A 17,835-nucleotide genomic window follows, 5' to 3' on the forward strand; every position below is an offset into this window, starting at 1 on the left:
TGTGCTAAGCACAAAGCAAAAATTTGTCAATAGGTTGTTTCCTAACAGGAGCCCTAAATGCTCCTTTTGTGGCATTAAGTAACATTGATCCACGAAGTAAGGAAGCTACTCATTTTACAAATCTCTTTCAGTTCTGCTGATATCAGTGAGGAAGCTTCGGTTCTGTACTATTTTCTTTAACACTTCCCAGAACTGCTCCTTAATCTCCTCCTGCAACAAAGAGAGAGTAAGCCTGAGGACATGCAGCAGTAACCAGAATTTAATACACTGTTTCTATTGATGTACTTTATTTTGCCATTAACTCATCTATACCCTATTTAAATAGCTTGGCGCCAATTATGAGGACAGACTGCCTTGGCTTGAATTGGAGCTGCCATTTATCAGCTGTGTGACTGTGGGCAAAGTTCTGAACCTTTCTGTGCTTCAGTTGCTTCGGTTTTAAATGAGGATAAAAATAGTCTCAGCTTCGGTGTTGTTATAAGGATGAAATGAGTTAATATTTATAAAGCACTTAGAAGATTGTCTTGACCACAGAAGTGCTATATAAGTACTTGTAATTACATAAATCAGCAAATAATTCACAGAGGCATGAAAAGCATTGTCTTAAAGCAATTCAACAGCAGAGATGGGGTACTGGAAACCTGAAGCTGACCTGTCCCTCTCAGCCCGTGTCAGACATTGCAAATCCATGAGGCTGGTCCCTGACTCCACTTTCTCCTGGCCACAGCCTTCAAGGTATCCACAAACAGTGCTTGATATTTAGCACTCAAGATGAAGATCCATTTGCCCACCCTAGTCCAGACATGCCAGTGGACCTGGAATGGGGACGCTGGTTGAACAGGGTGTGAACTGGCGGCAGCTTTGGTCAGGGCAACCCCCAGAGAAGCGAGGCCAGAGATGCTGAAGGAGGGCAGTTGGCCGCAGCATCCACTCCAGAACCTTTTCCTCTCCCCAAACTGAAACTCTAGTGCTAGGTTGGCCATTATTTTTTTTGTCCTCATTAACTAAAAGTCCTGAGGGAGCAGTGATCCGCTGTCCCCCTCAAAGCCAGTGGGAGCCTCTCAGAGCACTGGAAGTGGGGAGTTGGGGCATGTTTGCTCCTCACTTAGACAGTCTTTTGACATGAGAACTTATGGACCAAAACCAAACTTTGTCTTATCCATCATCTTGCCTCAGTCAGGCCTTCGCTTAGTTACCCGGGGGGCTTATTTAATAAAAAGCAGATCCAGGGCCAGCATTTCCGGAAATTCTGATTCAGTAGGGCATTTGCATTTTTAATAAGTACATTAGAGATTCCGATATAGATACTTCATGGAGCACACTTTTGAAAATCTTGCTTCTGTCTCTTTAAAGGGAGATACTCCTTTGCTTTTATTTTTTTAGGATCTTTTGTGTAATTTTTTGCTGGTACAAAAGTCCCGTTTGAAAGGAAGAAAGTGAAAAAATGCCACAGATAGATATGGGTGATGGCATTAAGACAAATGATGAATTTATAACATGTAGAGAACTTCGAAACATTGTCCCTTTCTCTGACCTTTTCAACTTCTTGTGTATCATGAGAAATTACATAAATTGCTCTTTGGTTGTTAACAGAAAGTTGTGTGTGCCTAAAACCTTTAACTAAAAAAAAATCAGAGCTTTTATTATTCTATATTAAAAAGTTCAACCCAATATGAGTTTTTATGCCAAATTTTTAAAATGAGAAGCTGAGAGTGTTCCAATATTATAACCATTTTTGTTTTAATTTTTCCCCCTAACTTCTTATATCCAGTGGAAAGTCTGCTCCATTGGTGCTTCCAACTTAGAAAAAGTCAGTTGCCAAGGAAGACCACCTGTCAGCCACAGGAAAGAGGAGGTGCACATGCAAATGAGAATGCAAATGTATGCAAATGATAATTAGAATGGTAAACAAGATGAGTTTTGGGGGATGCTGGGAATCATTGCTGTGCTTGGTTCTTGGGTTGATGTAAAGACATTAAATTGTTCCACAGGGGATTTTTTTTGTTGTGGTAAATATAAATAACACAAAATTTACTACTTAGATTCTTTTTACGTGCACAGTTTTGCGGCATTAAGTACATTCACACTGTTGTCCAATCATCACAGCATCTACTCCAGAACCTTTTCATCTCCCCAAATTGAAACTCTATGACCATTAAACACTAACTTCCCTTTCTCCCCTCCCCAGTCCCCGGCAGCCACCATTCTACTTTCTGACGCCACCAATTTGACTAGTGTAGGGACCTCATTTGAGTGGTCACATAATACTTGTCCATTTGTGTTGGCTTATTTCAGTTAGCTTCATGTCCTCCAGCTTCATCCATGTCGTAGTGTGTGTATTTCCTTCTTTTTAAGGCTGAATAATATCCCATAGTGTGGATACACCGCATTTTGCCTACCCATTCATCCCTGGGTGGACACTTGGTTCCTTTCACAATTTGGCTATTATGAATACCACTGCTCCGAACATGGGTCTACCAGTCCTCCAGCAGCGGATTTTATTTTTTTATTTTTATTTTTTATACTTACTATAGTTTTAATGAGTTAAGCACAGGGCTATCCCTTATCCTTCAACACATATGTTTACAAACACACATTTTAATGAAAGAAGATTTTACTTGAAAGGTGGATCATACCCAGTGTCGTTTCAATGAGTTGAGCATACAGCAATTTCCATATGCTTTGACACTTAAGTTTATAGACACTTCTATCTTAATGAAAGAAGATGTTACTTGAAACAATGATTACACACAGTGTAGTTTCAATGAGTTAAGCACAGGGCTATTCCCATCCAGCAGGGGATTTTAATAATAAAAAACAATGACCCTTTCCCACCTTCCTCTGCTGAGTCTGGTCTGATATTCCAGAGCTAGCAAGGGACTGTCCGTTGCTCGAGAGACACTCATCAGCAGATGGGCTGAGCATGTGGCTAAACTCTTCATGGGCCAAGCTCTTCATAATTTCTCTTGGGGCCAACTTTTCTTATGAAACCCTTCAGGCTAGAAGTTCTCACCTTTTCCCCCACAAGGAGGCACTTAGCAAATCCTGTCAGTGGTGTTTTTTCCCCAACTGAATGAGATCTAAAAATTCCATCACATGATTTGAAGCCACAGAAAGTAATAATAATGGGGACAGAGACAACAATATTCTTGTCAGCTTCAGTCTTCTGCGTTGTATGTCGCTCATGCAATGTATGCAATTCTAATTCTCATTTGCATACATTTGCATTCTCATGCAATGCACACGTACGTCCTGTGTGTGTGTGTTGCCTTTGCTTTGTTCACAGTGTGTAATCGCAGTCCGCTAAGCCGTGGTGGGGTGGAAGGGAATTTCTGGTGAGTTTTATTTGACGTGCAAGTGGGAGGCAGATTCTGCTTGCTAACTGTCTGTCAGATTTATTCTGTCGTAGATATGAGAGTCACCAGGTAGCAGTGACCTGCATCACAGGGCAGGGCTTATTTCTGAGCAACTTGCAGGGATTCTCCCCTCCCACCTGCTAATGAATCTGTAGGAGCAAGAAATCAGATGAGAATCATAGTGTTCTATGCCTCCCGTTTCCAAGGCTGTGATGGAAGGGAATGGTCATCAACCTATTCTGTTTGAAGGGAAGGTTTTCAAAGTTGTAGAACTCTCCAGAGCAGTGGTGGGTGGTCAGACCAGAGCACCTGCTTTAAAGGATGATTTTCCTTCTGGTTTTGGCCCCTTCAGGGTGCCTCGGCCTCATTCCCCCCTTTAAACTGGCCGACAAAAGCCCCCCTAGGCAGCACTTCCCGAGAGCCTGGGCTCTTTTCGAATTCAGGTTTTGAAAATGGCTTTGAAGATAAAAGGAGGTGTCTTCTCTTCACGCTGCTCCCCTCTTGATTCAATCTGGTCTCATAGCCTCTCCCTAAAACTGGCCTCAGCCCCTCCAGCGCAGATGCTGCAGGCCTGTCCCTGCTGCCCTCCGGCTGGCCTGTGGCTTTGCTAATCCGAGAGGCCAAACAGCCTTCCCCCCAAAACGATGCCCTCGGCCCTTCAGCCGTTTCTCTTCTTGGGTTCTGAGTTCATCCAGCTGGGTCAGAGCTTCCATTATGAGCAACCGTAACGCCTCATTTCCCCAGCTCTGCCAGGGCCTGGATAATCCAGATCATGGAAATAGACTCTTCCAGAGCATGAACTTGGACATTGCTCAGGATGCTTGTTGGAAGTCTTTCAGAAACCACATTACATGCCTATGTTCCTTCGAAAAGAGGAGCTTTTAAAGCTTGATGTGATTACTTTAGTGGGGCCTCCGTTAGGAGGCCGAGTGGGGCCACAGCAAAGCTGCCCCTGCCATGTCTGAGCGCTGACACGTGGCTGCCGCGTCTCTGTGGCTTTTTCTGTGTCTCATCTGCCATGGGATGGAAAACAGGGTAACCAGCTAGTTAACATCGTACATGAGAATGAATAAGACTGACATCTGGCAGAGCGATAAGGACAGAGATTTTGAAGTGACAGCTCTGGTTTGAGGGCTGGGTCTACGGTGTATTGGATGGCCTCACGGGGCTAGTCATTCAATCTCTCTATGCCTCAGTCTTCTCATCTGTAAAACAGGGATGAGGTTGGCGTGAGGATCACGTGAGGTGTTGTGGGCAAGGTGTCTGGCACCTGGAACCGTTATTAAAATTTGTGGAGGGGGAGAGTAGCAGGTACTGTCCCAGCGCCCCTCCCCCCCAACACCCGTACTCACTATCTCTTATATATATAACGGTCTCCCAGCTTCCAGCTGCAAACACCTGCAACTGGGTGCTCACGTCTCTCTGGTCATTGTCGCCTGCTTGGCTAGAGCTCAGAAAAGGCCAGAAGTGCCCAGAAGTACCCTCTTGGTGTCCCAGGGGTGACACCTACTGATAGATGGTAGAACCCTGGCTCCTGGGTCGAGGATCGGGGGCGACTCTGAGACACGCTCTGCTCCAGTTCCCCAGTGGGACTGCCCACAGTGTCACCTTCCTGATGACGACCTTGCATTGGCCATCCTCCCTATTCTGACCCATGTACTCACTTTCCCACGGGGCTTCCTGAGATCACTTCCTAGATATGCTACAAGCACTCACACCCTTGTCCCGGGGTGGGCTTCTAGAGGAACCCAAACTAACTATTGTTACGGCTGGGAGATCAGCATCTTGTTTTCCCCTCAGCATCCCACTCACGCTGTGTGTTGCTTGGATTGCACAGATAGACAAAATTCTCTTTTCACACAGGTACATAGTTACAAATGCTAACAAGGGATTTTTAAGATCTCACTGCACGGGGCGCCTGGGTGGCTCAGTAGGTAAAGCATCTAACTCTTGATTTAGGCTCAGGTCTTGCTCTCAGGGTCCTGGGATCGAGCCCCGAATCGGGCTCCCTGCTCAGCGGGAAGCCTGCTTCTCCCTCTGCCTCTGCTCCTTCCACCCCCCACCCCACTGCTCACGCTCTCTCTCTTTCTCAAATAAGTAAAATCTTTAAGATATCACCGTGCAATCACAGTATATATTCTTCAGTTAAACTTCCAGAAGCACGAGAGATGGGTAGTACTTGTTTTCAGAACTGGGTCATTAACAAGATCTAATAACCACTTGCTGGGGAAGGTCATTGAGAGGACGTGACCTCCGGTTCACCCGAGAGCAGGACATCGAGAAGACTCCTCACCCCCTCTCCTGTTGTTGGAATGCGTGTTCTGCCTGCTGTCCTCGCAGTGGGATCCATTTTCAAGAACACAGCCTGGAGAAAAACAGCACATGTGACTGAGCCCAGTTCGGGCCTCTATATAAACTTTTAAGATTCTGGCAGGCAGGTCTGGAAGTCTACTCATCTCCCAGCTTCTGAGACATGCCTCGTATGTAAGTTCCTTTGCTTCTGAAACGTGCCGCCTTTCCACCTGGAGTGGCCTGCCTCTTCCTTCCTGATCGCCCTGCCCTCCAAGGAGGGGGGCCAGTTTCAGCGGGGAAGCTCCTGAGGTCGAACCAGCACCACTTGCATTCCAGGAGTCTTAGTCAAGCAAGAAGCAGTGGAACCTTCTGGAAAATGAGAAACCTAGCTCTGGCATCCGGGGTTACCTCGATGGGACGTTTGTCCAATTTGCATGGTGTGAATGCCTGTGCATTCACCTGTCGCTGCCCAGCTGACTGCTGCAAAGTGACAAGGACATGCACTGGGCAGACGGTGGTGTCCGTGTTTGTGCGTCTGGTGCAAAGGAATGTGCAGAGCCCAGAATGTGTCAAATGACCAGCGCAGAGTGCAGCACTCCTAATCATGCCACCTTCCCCCCAAGGTCAGATGGAAGACAGGGTTTTCTCCAAAGTTTGCACGAAAATGAGCTTATGTGGCTGCACCAGTTCACACGCTGGCTTTCTTGGATGTGTTAAGATTTATTTTATTATTTTTTAAAGATTTTATTTCTTTATTTGAGAGCGAGTCAGAGAACGTGCGTGGGAGAGAGCACAAGCAGGGTGGAGGGGCAGAGGGAGAGGGAGATGCAGGTTCCCCACTGAGCAGGGAGCCCGACGGTGTTGGACTCAATCCCAGGACCCCAAGATCACGACCCCAGCCAAAGGCAGACGGCTTAATCCACTGAGCCACCCAGGCGCCCCGGATGTGTTAAGATGTAGCATGCCACGCAGGCAGGTGTATGTTCTTTTTTATTACAGCTTTTGAAGTGGTTAAAACATATTTTAAAACAACACCCATTTGACTACAGCCCTGCAGCGGAGCCAGGTTTGAAAGCACCACATTCTGGCACGCGGCCTGCAGAAATGGCAGGCCCTCCCTCCTTGCATCTGCAAAACCTGCCGCCCCGTTTTCCCAGCACTGGCCACGAGCCACGCGCGGCACCCAGCGCCTACGTGCTTCGTCTCGCCCAGTGCCCCAAAGGCTCCGCGAGGCGGCTCTAATAACCACCACCGTTTTATAAAGACCGAAGCACAGAGAGGTTAGGTCACTTGCCCAAGGTCACACAGTGAAGGAGGGACAGAGCTGAGAGGTTCAAACCCAGGTCTGTCTCATTCCAAGGCTTCATCAAAACCACACCCCTGATGGGCCTAATTGCAAAGCGTGTGCTCTTTCTCCTTCCCTCTGTGAATTTATCAACTGCTCCTAATGGCACAAATGAGAAAAGGCTGAAAATGAGGGACTTTCTCCTCTGGGAACAGCATGTCTTTTTGTCTACATCATGCTGGTAGGACTTGGTAAAAACTGGTGAAGAATCATGTACAATCATGTTTCCGTTTGTTTTTTTTTTTTTTAAACAAGCCATTCAATGTGTAGAATCTACAGCATCTGTCTCCCACAGAGGTCCACCGTCTCCCAATTTTGATCTATTGCCAATAATTCTTTGAAACTGTGAGTGTTTGCATTAAAAACACCAGTCCAGTTCTCGCTGGTGCAGGCCAACCCCCTGTGGCCACCCCGTCCCCAAGGGCCCTGCTTTGGAGATGACTCTTAGTGATTACAGAGATACCTGGCTGCCCTACCTGGTGAGACAGCTGGGACCTTGGCCTATCATAGACCTGTTGCCGCTTGCCAGGACAAAACCAAAGAAAGTCTTCTGGGCTGTGGGCCTCTCCACATTGCTTTTTCCTGTGTAGATTAAAGATGTTGTCAGTGTTTAGATCTAATGATGAGGAACTTGGCAGGGAGGGAGGGCTGTCACCTTCCTACTTGGACAAAGGTTGGGAGGAGGGGAGATATGGCACCCATTTTCATTAGCATCCTTTGCATGGAGAAGGGGAAAACATCTTGTGAATATCACTTATTACTCAAGTGTCAGAACATCTTGTGTCCTGGAAAGTTATAAAACAGACCTGTGAATTGAATAAGGAGATGAAGTTCAGGTAAAATGGAAAGGGACCAGCTTTGGGCTGGTGACATCACTCTTTCCTACTTTCCTGAACTGACCATTCCTGGTCACGCACGTGATCACTAGAGGCCAAGGAGGGATGGAGTCACTCTGGAGTGGGATTTTATTCTATGACTCATGGATGGACAGAATAGCCACTTTTTTTTTTTTTTAAGATTTTATTTATTTATTTGACAGAGAGAGAGACAGCGAGAGAGGGAACACAAGCAGGGGGAGTGGGAGAGGGAGAAGCAGGCTCCCCGCTGAGCAGGGAACCCGACACGGGGCTCGATCCCAGGACCCCGGGATCATGACCTGAGCCGAAGGCAGCCACTTAACCGACTGAGCCACACAGGCACCCCTAGAATAGCCACTTTTAACTATTTTCCCAACGTGTACCATTTAATGTAGCACTCAGTCATTAGCTTCTTGCTTTGTGGGTGTTGATCTTGCTTTCCTAATGGAATCCTTGTGGCCTCTATCCCATCTGTGTCCCCCACATATCCCTCTGTGGTCCTTGGCACATGGCAGATATTTGACAAACACCCTGTGATTGATGTAATAGATAGAAAGATTCAATCATGTCTCAATGACAGAAAAAAAAAAAATCCTAATAAAGCTGTCATAAACAAAACCAGGAAGGTGATGGCTCATATAACTGGGAAGCCCAAGTGTTGTTAACAGTGTTAGTCAGAGCTTGTCTCGAGGCCTCATATGATGGCAGTGGTACCTGATTCTTCCAAATCTTACCTCTGCTTTCCTCCGTGTTAGCTTCATTCTCAGGGTCCCCTGTGATGGCGAGAGGCCAGCTTTCTGAGAGTCAGCTAAAAATGATATAACCTCATAGAAAAAGAAACACATACCCCAAAGTTTACAAATAATTTATGGGAGTTTCGTGTACCCACTACAATCCCAGCATTACACATATATCACGATTAGGGAACTTTCTAGCTTTGGGAGTCACAGCTGGAGAAGTTGGCAGAAAGTCAGATAAGGCAGACTTTATTCTCAGGAAGGAGGTAGTTTTATGTTTTATATATGAAAAGACTGTACAGATACAGGGCCATAGCTCTGGAAATCCCTGTGCTGTTTGGGACCACCGTGGCGAGGTATAAGTCTGTCCATCCACTGCTGTTCTAAACACATTGTCCCCCTGCAGTAGACTCTCCTTAATCTCTTTGAAGGAGAATAAAGAGTGGAAAGACTTTTTTAGAAGCTGGGTTCCAAAATGCGGTCTTCATATATACATACATACGAAGGATACATATATACCCTTATGAAACTCATCAATGTCACCTGTACCCTGACAGAAAATACTGTGCTGTCTCCTTTAAGCTCAAGGGGCAAATGGACGTTCAGACAGGTGAGACAGGTGGGCTGTTGGCTGTAGCTGTGGACCCAACTCTTCCCTGAAATCTGGGTTGGCTGAAGGAAGAGATGAGCAAGACAATAGCATGTAATACCATAGTTAGCAGATTCCCCCAATGCTTGAAGCTTCATTCACTTTTATGTCACTCCATATGACAAATACTAATATTTATGGAGTAGCTACTCTGTGCCAGGTATTTTTCAAGGGGACATTGCAGGAAATGGAAAAACAGTCCTGTGCTAATGGTGATTATCTTCCAGTGAGATCTATGTGGTGGCATCTTGTGTGGTGGGCACTTGAAATTTGCCTTCTCAATATCTGTTCATCCAGAGTAATGGACTTTTTAGCTTAAGGCTTTACTCCTTTTCTTCTCTCCATCCTTTGGTTTGAGAGACGGGTCTATGACCCAGAGTTATCCCAGTCAGCATAATTACACCCCAAATCTTCAGCCACAATGGTCATGTGACCCACACTGGTCTCATCAGAGCAAATGTCAGGATTTTTGCAGGAGCTATTGAGACACACACACACACACACACACACACACACACACACTTTCTCTTTTATCTCTGCTGAACTTGAAGCTGAGAGGCTGTAAGCTGGAGCTACCAGAGTCAACTTGCCACAGAGGAAAAGAAGAATCTGAGGATGGAGAGAATAGAAAAGTAGCCGTAAGTGATAGCGCCAGAGACACTGAGGCTTCATACATTGTTTGAGTTCCTGATCAAGCTGAGCCTGATCCCAGAGTTTCCCTCTGGATGTTATCGTCTGGGTCAACTTGAGTGGGGTTTTCTATCAATCACTACTAGAGAAATCATAATTGATTCACCTGCTGGCCTGGAAGACTTGAAGAAGCTTCAGCTACAAGGATGTTCTGAGGACCTGGCATATGCAAAGTTCTTGGAGAACAGATATGCCAACCTGCGGGGCAGGTGAACGTGGACTTGGTTGCCCCTTCCTTCCTGTCATCAGCCCCTGCTACTCATGCCCCAATCCCCCGTCCCACACACCCTTCCTCCCTTCCCCAGGCACTGGTCCTGGGTTTCAGGTCCACTCTCCTAGCAGTCAGTCAATCCCCACTGGAGAGTGCGGGCCAGGGGCATGTCGTGCCAGGAAGGGCACTGACCTCTTGTGGGAAGGCTTGCCCTTCGCTTCTACTCCGTGCCTCACCATCTTAGTGGTCTGGGTGGGTCATGCAACTGCCTGAGTTTCATCTTCCACAAAAAAAAAAAAAAAAAAAGGTGGCTATAACAATAACAACAACGAAACCAAACATTCTCTTCAACATGAACTTGTGCTGAGGGTCAAAGGAGTCAATGCGAGGGCCAGGGTAGGGTGCTCTAAATAACCGACTGATACGGAAAAGAAGACATCTTTGTTCACAAACAGCCTGAGGTGTGAGTTCACTTGGGAGAATTTGCTCTTCAAAATGGGATCTTTGTTTTGTTTTTTTAAGATTTTATTTATTTGAGAGAGAGAAAAAGCATGAGAGAGAGAGAGCACAAGCAGGGGGAAAGGGTAGAGAGAGAGGGAGAAGCAGGGTCCCCACTGAGCAGGAAGCCCAACATGGGACTTGATCCCAGGACCCTGAGATCATGACCTGAGCCAAAGGCAGTCGCTTAACAAACTGAGCCACCCAGGCGTCCCCAAAAGGGGATCTTTGAAGAGGAAAACCTTCATTGCTGCATGAATGAAGCACGGAACGTGAAATGACAGCCTTCAGCAAGGGTTGATAAGGGTCAGAGGCCCTGCATACCTACCTCCCCGGGTATTCTCTGCAGACACCTCCTGCCCTGGCCTTTGTTGAACAGGCCCGACAGCTGACTCCATTCCCAGGAGAGCAGTTATGACCTGGAGCACCTGGTTCATAAAGGAGAACATTTTTCTTTCCATGCGTGCATATTTTTGTAGCACTCACAAGGCAGAGGTGGTGTTGAGGGAGAAGGTCCGACAGGGTGAATAGGCTGGTTTCCCTTGACACAAGATGTAGGTGACACGGGGTGGAGCTGTCCATGCCTTCCTCGGAAGGTAGAAAGGTGGTCAGCGCGTCAAGATACCAGGAGGAAGATTTCTGGCTATGGGGGCTAAGATCCTGAAAACAAATGAAGAGTTTTCCCCAAAAGAATGGCCAGGAAGTGCTGAGCTCACCGGTCCTATCCGATCAGCGGTGGGGGCAACAACTTTTACTATGATCTGAGCGCCAACTTGTAAGGAGCATTGGAGCGCTTCCAAATATTTCCTAGAAGCAACAGTTCAGTTTGGGTCTTCAAGAGAACCATGGGCGGGTTTTGCTGAGTGCATCTGACCCTGTGGCAGGCAGAATACTTGGATGAATTAAGGAGTTGGCACGGTTTGCTTGAGGGATCCCACTGAGAATTTTCTCCACATCTTCTGAACTACTGGTTTTCTTTTATTCTTCCTCTTTAAAAAAAAAAAAAACTGAGCTGTAACGTGCACACAATTAAATATATAGACAGATTTAAAGTGTACAGTTGGATGGATGCTGACGAATGTATACACCCGTGTATCTAGCATCTCAGTTAAGTATAATACCTTCAAAAGTTCCCTTGTGCCACTTTCTTGTCTCCACCTAGAGGTAACCACCAGTTTGCTTCTATTGCCAGAGCCCAGTTTTGCCTGTTCTAGAAGCGCCTGTAAATGGAATCATATGGCATGCTCTCTTTTATGTCTGGTTTCTTTTGCTCAAAATTATGCCTTTGAGACTTATTCCTGTATTTGCATGTATCAGTAGCTCCTTCATTTTTATTATTGAATGGTGAGTATTCCATTGCATGAACACACCATGATTTATCCATTCTGCTAATGAGCATGTGGGTTGTTCTCAGTGTTTGGTTATAATGAAATGTTCTGCTATGAACATTAGTACACATCCCTTGGGCTTGGCTAGCACAGAGCAGGACTCCAAAGAGATGGGTGGAGGAAATGAAAAGAATCAAGGGGAGCCCATGCAAATCCTCAGTTCTTGACAAAGCTGCCAAGGCAATTCATTGTGCAAAGATTTGTTGTGTTCTTTACAAACGAGGCAGGAGTTTGGAAAAGAGAACTGGACATCCTAAGGGGAAAAAAGAACCTCAGCCCCTACTTCATGACACGTGCAAAAATTAATTTGAGATAGAATATAGACCTAAATATAAAAGCTAATATTACAAAGCTTCTAGAAGAGAACATAGGAGAAAATCTTCACAGATGTGGAGTAGGCAGAGATTTCTTAAGACACAAAAGGAACAACCATAAAAGAAGAAATCGATAAATTAGGCTCCATCAAGATTACTAGTATGTGCTTTGCTGAAGGTACTGTTAAGAAAATGCAAAGTTAAGGAGCAGATGGAGAGAATATATTTGTAACAGGCATAACTAACAGGGGACTAGTATTCAGAATATATTAAAAATTACTTCAAATCAATAACCAAAAGTGAAAACCCAATTTTAAAAATAGGCAAAAGACATGCACAGGTCCTTCCCAAAAGAAGATGGCAGAATGGTGCAAACATGCATGAAGGGATGCTCAACATCACTCGCCATCAAAGAAACACAAATCAAAACCACAATAGGATTTCAACCAAGATGCAGCCGGATGTCATCAAAAGGGCACAGGTCTATGAAGGACGGACTGGAGTTCTGGTCCTGCCCCTGGCCCTGTCCCTGACTCCCGGGGTCTAAGCAAGGGAGCAGAACCAGCTGTGCCCTGGGTGCATAGGCTTCTTAATCTTCAATTTGTTTTCTTGTACTAATATCCTAGGATCCCAATTTGTGCCACATCATCTATGTCAATGAGAATCGTGCTGGTGGCTCCCACACAGAGATTTCTCTTTGGATGAGGTAAAGGCAGTGATATTCTGACTTTTCACGTGATGAATTTGAAAATAATAGATGAAGTCCTGCTAGGGAAGAAAGTTCCTAACTTAAAGCCTTCTAAGAAGCAAAGGAATATTTTTTTCCCCTGAAAACGTCATTAATTCACACATTTTTCTCCTTAGACGGAATAACAAGTAGTCTAAAGACATGAAGGGGTTAAATCATTTTCAGTGTGCCTTATATCTTTCCTGGAAGCAGGAGAGTTTTCTTTCATTAGGTAGAATTTGGCTTAATGCACTTCAGTGTTGAATCTATAGCCCTATATCCTCAAAGGTCTTATAAATATTACGACTTGAAAAGGTGAAAGAACTGAGAATATTTAGTTTGGAAAAGAAAGCTTCTCTCTTTTTCTGTCTCTCCCTGCCTCTCTCTGTCTCTCCTTCCCTCCCTCACCCCACCCCATCTCCACGTCTCTCTCTTTCTAGTTGTAGAATAATTAAAGGGCTGTTGTAACGGAGAGGAATAGACATTAAATTCACCCCATGTGGTCGATAAAGCACAATTTGGACCCATGGATATAGGCTGTTTCTTCTCAAACAACACCACCACCACCAGATCTCTCCAGAAATGGAATGAGCGGTGAGTGAGTTCCACATCCCTAAAGGTGTTCAAGAAGACAGATATTTATTAACTATTAAGGAAGACATTCATGGACCAGGTTGAACTTGATGACCTCTCCTGAAATTCCTCTTGGATCCTTGGTGTTGTAGGCACATCTTCAAGTTTGTACCAGGCAACCACAGTGGAAAGCCCGGATGTGTGGGTCTCTGAAGTTGAGGGCACCGGGCTGGCTGGCTGGTGCCATGTCCCACTCTTAGGGCAGTTAGGTAGCTGTCATTGAGATACAAAGTGTAACTGTGGGGAATGAGGTTATAAGAAATTGTTGCGGGGCGCCTGGGTGGCTCAGTCGTTAAGCATCTGCCTTCGGCTCAGGTCATGATCCCAGGGTCCTGGGATCGAGTCCCACATCGGGCTCCCTGCTCAGCAGGAAGCCTGCTTCTCGCTCTCCCACTCCCCCTGCTTGTGTTCCTGCTCTCGCTATCTCTCTCTCTGTCAAATAAATAAATAAAATCTTTAAAAAAAAAAAAAGAAATTGTTGCGAAGTTGTGTTCTCCAAAGGTGGCTTTGGTTTTTGGAAATAGCTAAAAGTCTGGTCAATATGGGATCATTGTACTGCACGATACTGTTTGGGGATTAAAAAAAGATCCAAGAGCAGAAGCAGGATTATGGAGGGATGAAGGGGACTTTCTTGACATGCTCATAAGCTCAATACAAAATATGAGAGATTTCCCCAGAGTGGCACTTTGAAAATGTGTGTGGCCACAAAAACACTGGGGATGGGGGAAGCTGTGGTCATTTGAGTGTTTACACTCTGATGTGATTTTTCAAAGATCAGTCTCACACATGACAGCTATGGTACTCACTATGTCTAGGCAAGGGATGGACATGTTTATGTTATTTCTTATGATTCAGTGAGACTCTAAAGACTGCTTCAGTCTCTGAGACTGCTAGAAGCTCTGATCCATGTTTCCTTCCCTGGAGAACACATCACATTCCATGGAAGTCTTATGAAGACCCAGCAGGCGCTGCTAAGCTGGGCACCCGGGTGCTTTGGCTGGATTGCTTTATCTAACCTGCTTTCATTTCTTTGCTCCCTTGTCAATTCATTTGTCTGCTGGGGTGGCAATATGGCACTTCTGGAGAGCTCTAGTATTTGGCACGTGTCCACAGCTGTACAGCTGCTGGAGCCAACCACCTCCAAACCCATGGAAGTGGCAGCCTGCTCTGTGGGATTTGGGATACCAAGAATGTCATCTTCAGTCCCCTTTCACTGGGGAGAGAACCTATCTGCCCTTCAAGAATGACCTCCCTTAACTTAAAATTCTTCTGCGAGGGAGAGCCCACAATATATCCTGATCCAGGCTTATATAATGAAGAAGGCTAGAGCCAACTTTGGTAAATGAAAAAGGAGATCCTTCGGGCAGATGACAGAGTTGGGGACAGGAGTAAAGAAGGAGGGGAGGAAGAGACCGGGCCACAGAGGACAAGCCTCGGGGGACATCACGGCTTTGTTTAAAGGCAGTCCTGTAAATCTGTATTGACAAAGGCCGGCGCACCCAGGATAACTCATTCACTGGTGAAAGAATCTGGGCTTAGACAGGAACTCATGGGGCATGTGAGCTGTCTTCAATCTGCCTGTGTCTGGCATGCAAGGCGGTATGCTGGCCTTTGTTCATTTGTTCCACACCAAACAATTTCCCTGCTCCAAAGTATCAGTCCCTGTTTGTGGGTCCACCTTTTCTCCATTCTCAGCTCAGGGACTTAGGTTCCACTTAGGTTCCACTCCCAGCTTAGGGATCAAGCCTGTTATTCAGGCTTGAGACAATCCATCCATCACGACTCCCTGGCTACAGTAATTGGTTCATGTGGGGCGGTGCCAATGACATTCAGTGATACTTTGGCTGGGAGCGCTGGGATCAAGGTCAAGGTCGTTCCCACCAGATTTGATCCTGAGAGCATGCAAAGCTGGGATTCTTGCAGCCAACTTGCAACTACCAGGAACCTGAGACAGAAGCCAATACAGTGCAGATGGAGCAGAGAGATGAGAAGAACCAATAGAAAAGATTCAGGCATCAGATGGGAGGTTGAACTGGGCAGCTCTTTAGATGTACATGTTTCAAAGTCGCTTCTTAATGACTACGGCAATAAGATCACCTGCCCTTTCAGACTCCTTCTCTAGGCATCTCTAATACAAGCACAAATGAGAAACATAACATGGCACAAAGATTCTAATTCTGTGATCTTGGTGACAGATTCTGGTGGGCCAGGGAGAGGGACCGACTGTGCCCTCCAAACCCCTTCTAACCTTCTGCACCTACACTCTTGCCCTCACCCAGGATCTCCTCCCTTTGTGTTTTCCTACTCTGCTTACAAGAACCAACTGTCCTCTAAAAGGCTAGGTCCCTGGCCATCCCAGACCAAAGGAAGGACTCTTAACCTTTGACCTCTGAGTGATCCAGTTTTCTGAAGCCCTTCTTTGGACTTATTAATACTGCTTTGCATAGTTCCTTGGCATTTCTTCATGACTCTCTGGCTGCCTATCTTCTTGAGGGAAGATATGGATTATGAATCCTAGCACCTAGCACACAACATTGCACGGCTGCACTTGGTTGATGCTTATCGGTGAGTGATGTTTAATAACGTGGGCTCTTGTTAGTATCTCTTCCTGGAATATGGCCATCTGCCAGTCTCAGATCTGGGTCATTAGAGTTTACTGGGTTGACTAGGGGATCTCCTGCACCACTTTGCCAACCTCTGGGAGTCCAGTTGTGTCCAGGATGTTGCAGGGCCCAAGACACAGAGGAGACAGAACCACACCTCCTCCCTCCAAGTTCTTCCTACTCACCCAACACCTGACACCTCACACACCAGATGAGGCATACGGTCCATTCACTTATTTATTCACCAAAGACTCAACAAGCACAATGTGCCAAGCATTGGGTGTACAGCTATGGGCAAATCAGACGCAGTTCCTGCCTGGGGTCTTTATATGAAGTTCCTTCCACACAGAACTAGGATTGTTCTTCCTCTGCCTGCTTCTCTGTCCCTAGACCCTGAGATGTCTGGGCTTAGGTATCTTGCTTGGGTCTGTCATGTGTCTCCTTGGAAGTAGGGTCTGTCTGTCCTTTGCTAATGGGAGAACCCTCCTCCGAAGGTCTTCTTCCTACCTACTCCCCCTTTTGTCCAAGACTGAGATATAGCTCCTCATTCCCAGGGACTACCTTCTAATCCATTTCTCCGGCTCGCAAAATCCTGGCTGGTTCTCTCCTAAAATTCACGAGATCTGGGACAAATAAATGGTTAATGTGAACTTTGCATCTTGAAGGTCCATCGGGTTTAAACTAGTAAAGCTAAAGGAAATATACCTAATCGTGACAGGTGATGAGAAAACAAAGCCAAATTCCCTCTGGGCTCTGCCTTGAGGTCATGACCCTCAGGCCACCAGCCGGGGATGATGGTCTGGCCTTTGACTCTGAACCCCAAGGATGACGCTCCTGGTCTAACGTGCAGCCCCAGCTCAGGTGCTCAGGACTGAATGCTGTGTCAGCGATGAGCGACCCGGATGGCCTGCTGCGGGCAGGGATTGTGCCAGTCTCTTTTTTGATTTTCACAGCGCAGCAGCCCGAAGATGCTGAGAGTGGGGGTCGGAGGAACCCCATCCCGGGGGCTGCCTGGCGCTGGTGGCTTAGCGAGGAGCCAGGCTCACCTTTGCCCTTAGTCTGTGTGCCAGGGCGCTGGAGCCTGGCTGGCAGTTCCTGAGGGCAAAACGAAGCCTGAGAGTGTTCTCAGGGGAACTTCCTAGGAAAAAAAAAAGGAATTTCAGGTCGGAAAGGGGTAGGGAGAGCAAAAAGCCGGAGGGAGGGAGCTCTGTTCAGCAGGAGCAGAGGGTGCCGGGGCCTTCCTGGGCCCGAGAGTCCCCCAGCGCGCCTCGGCCACCTGTCCACGTGCGGGCGTGAGCCGGGAGCCCGAGGCCGGAGAGCGGGAGAAGGAAGCGGAGCCTGGAGCCGCAGAGCAGCCGCAGGCGGGGACCCAGCGAGCGCGCTGCCCCGGGAGCCGAGCGCAGGGGCCCCCCACTGGCGGGAGAGCCGGGGAGCGCGCAGGGGAGGCGGCGGCGGCCGCGGCGGCGGCGGGGCTTCCCCGGGCTTCCCCTCCCCTCCCGGGGCCGCGGGCGCAGGGCGCGGACCTGGGCGCGGAG

Source organism: Neomonachus schauinslandi, chromosome 6, assembly GCF_002201575.2.
Source record: "Neomonachus schauinslandi chromosome 6, ASM220157v2, whole genome shotgun sequence".
NCBI lineage: Eukaryota > Metazoa > Chordata > Mammalia > Carnivora > Phocidae > Neomonachus > Neomonachus schauinslandi.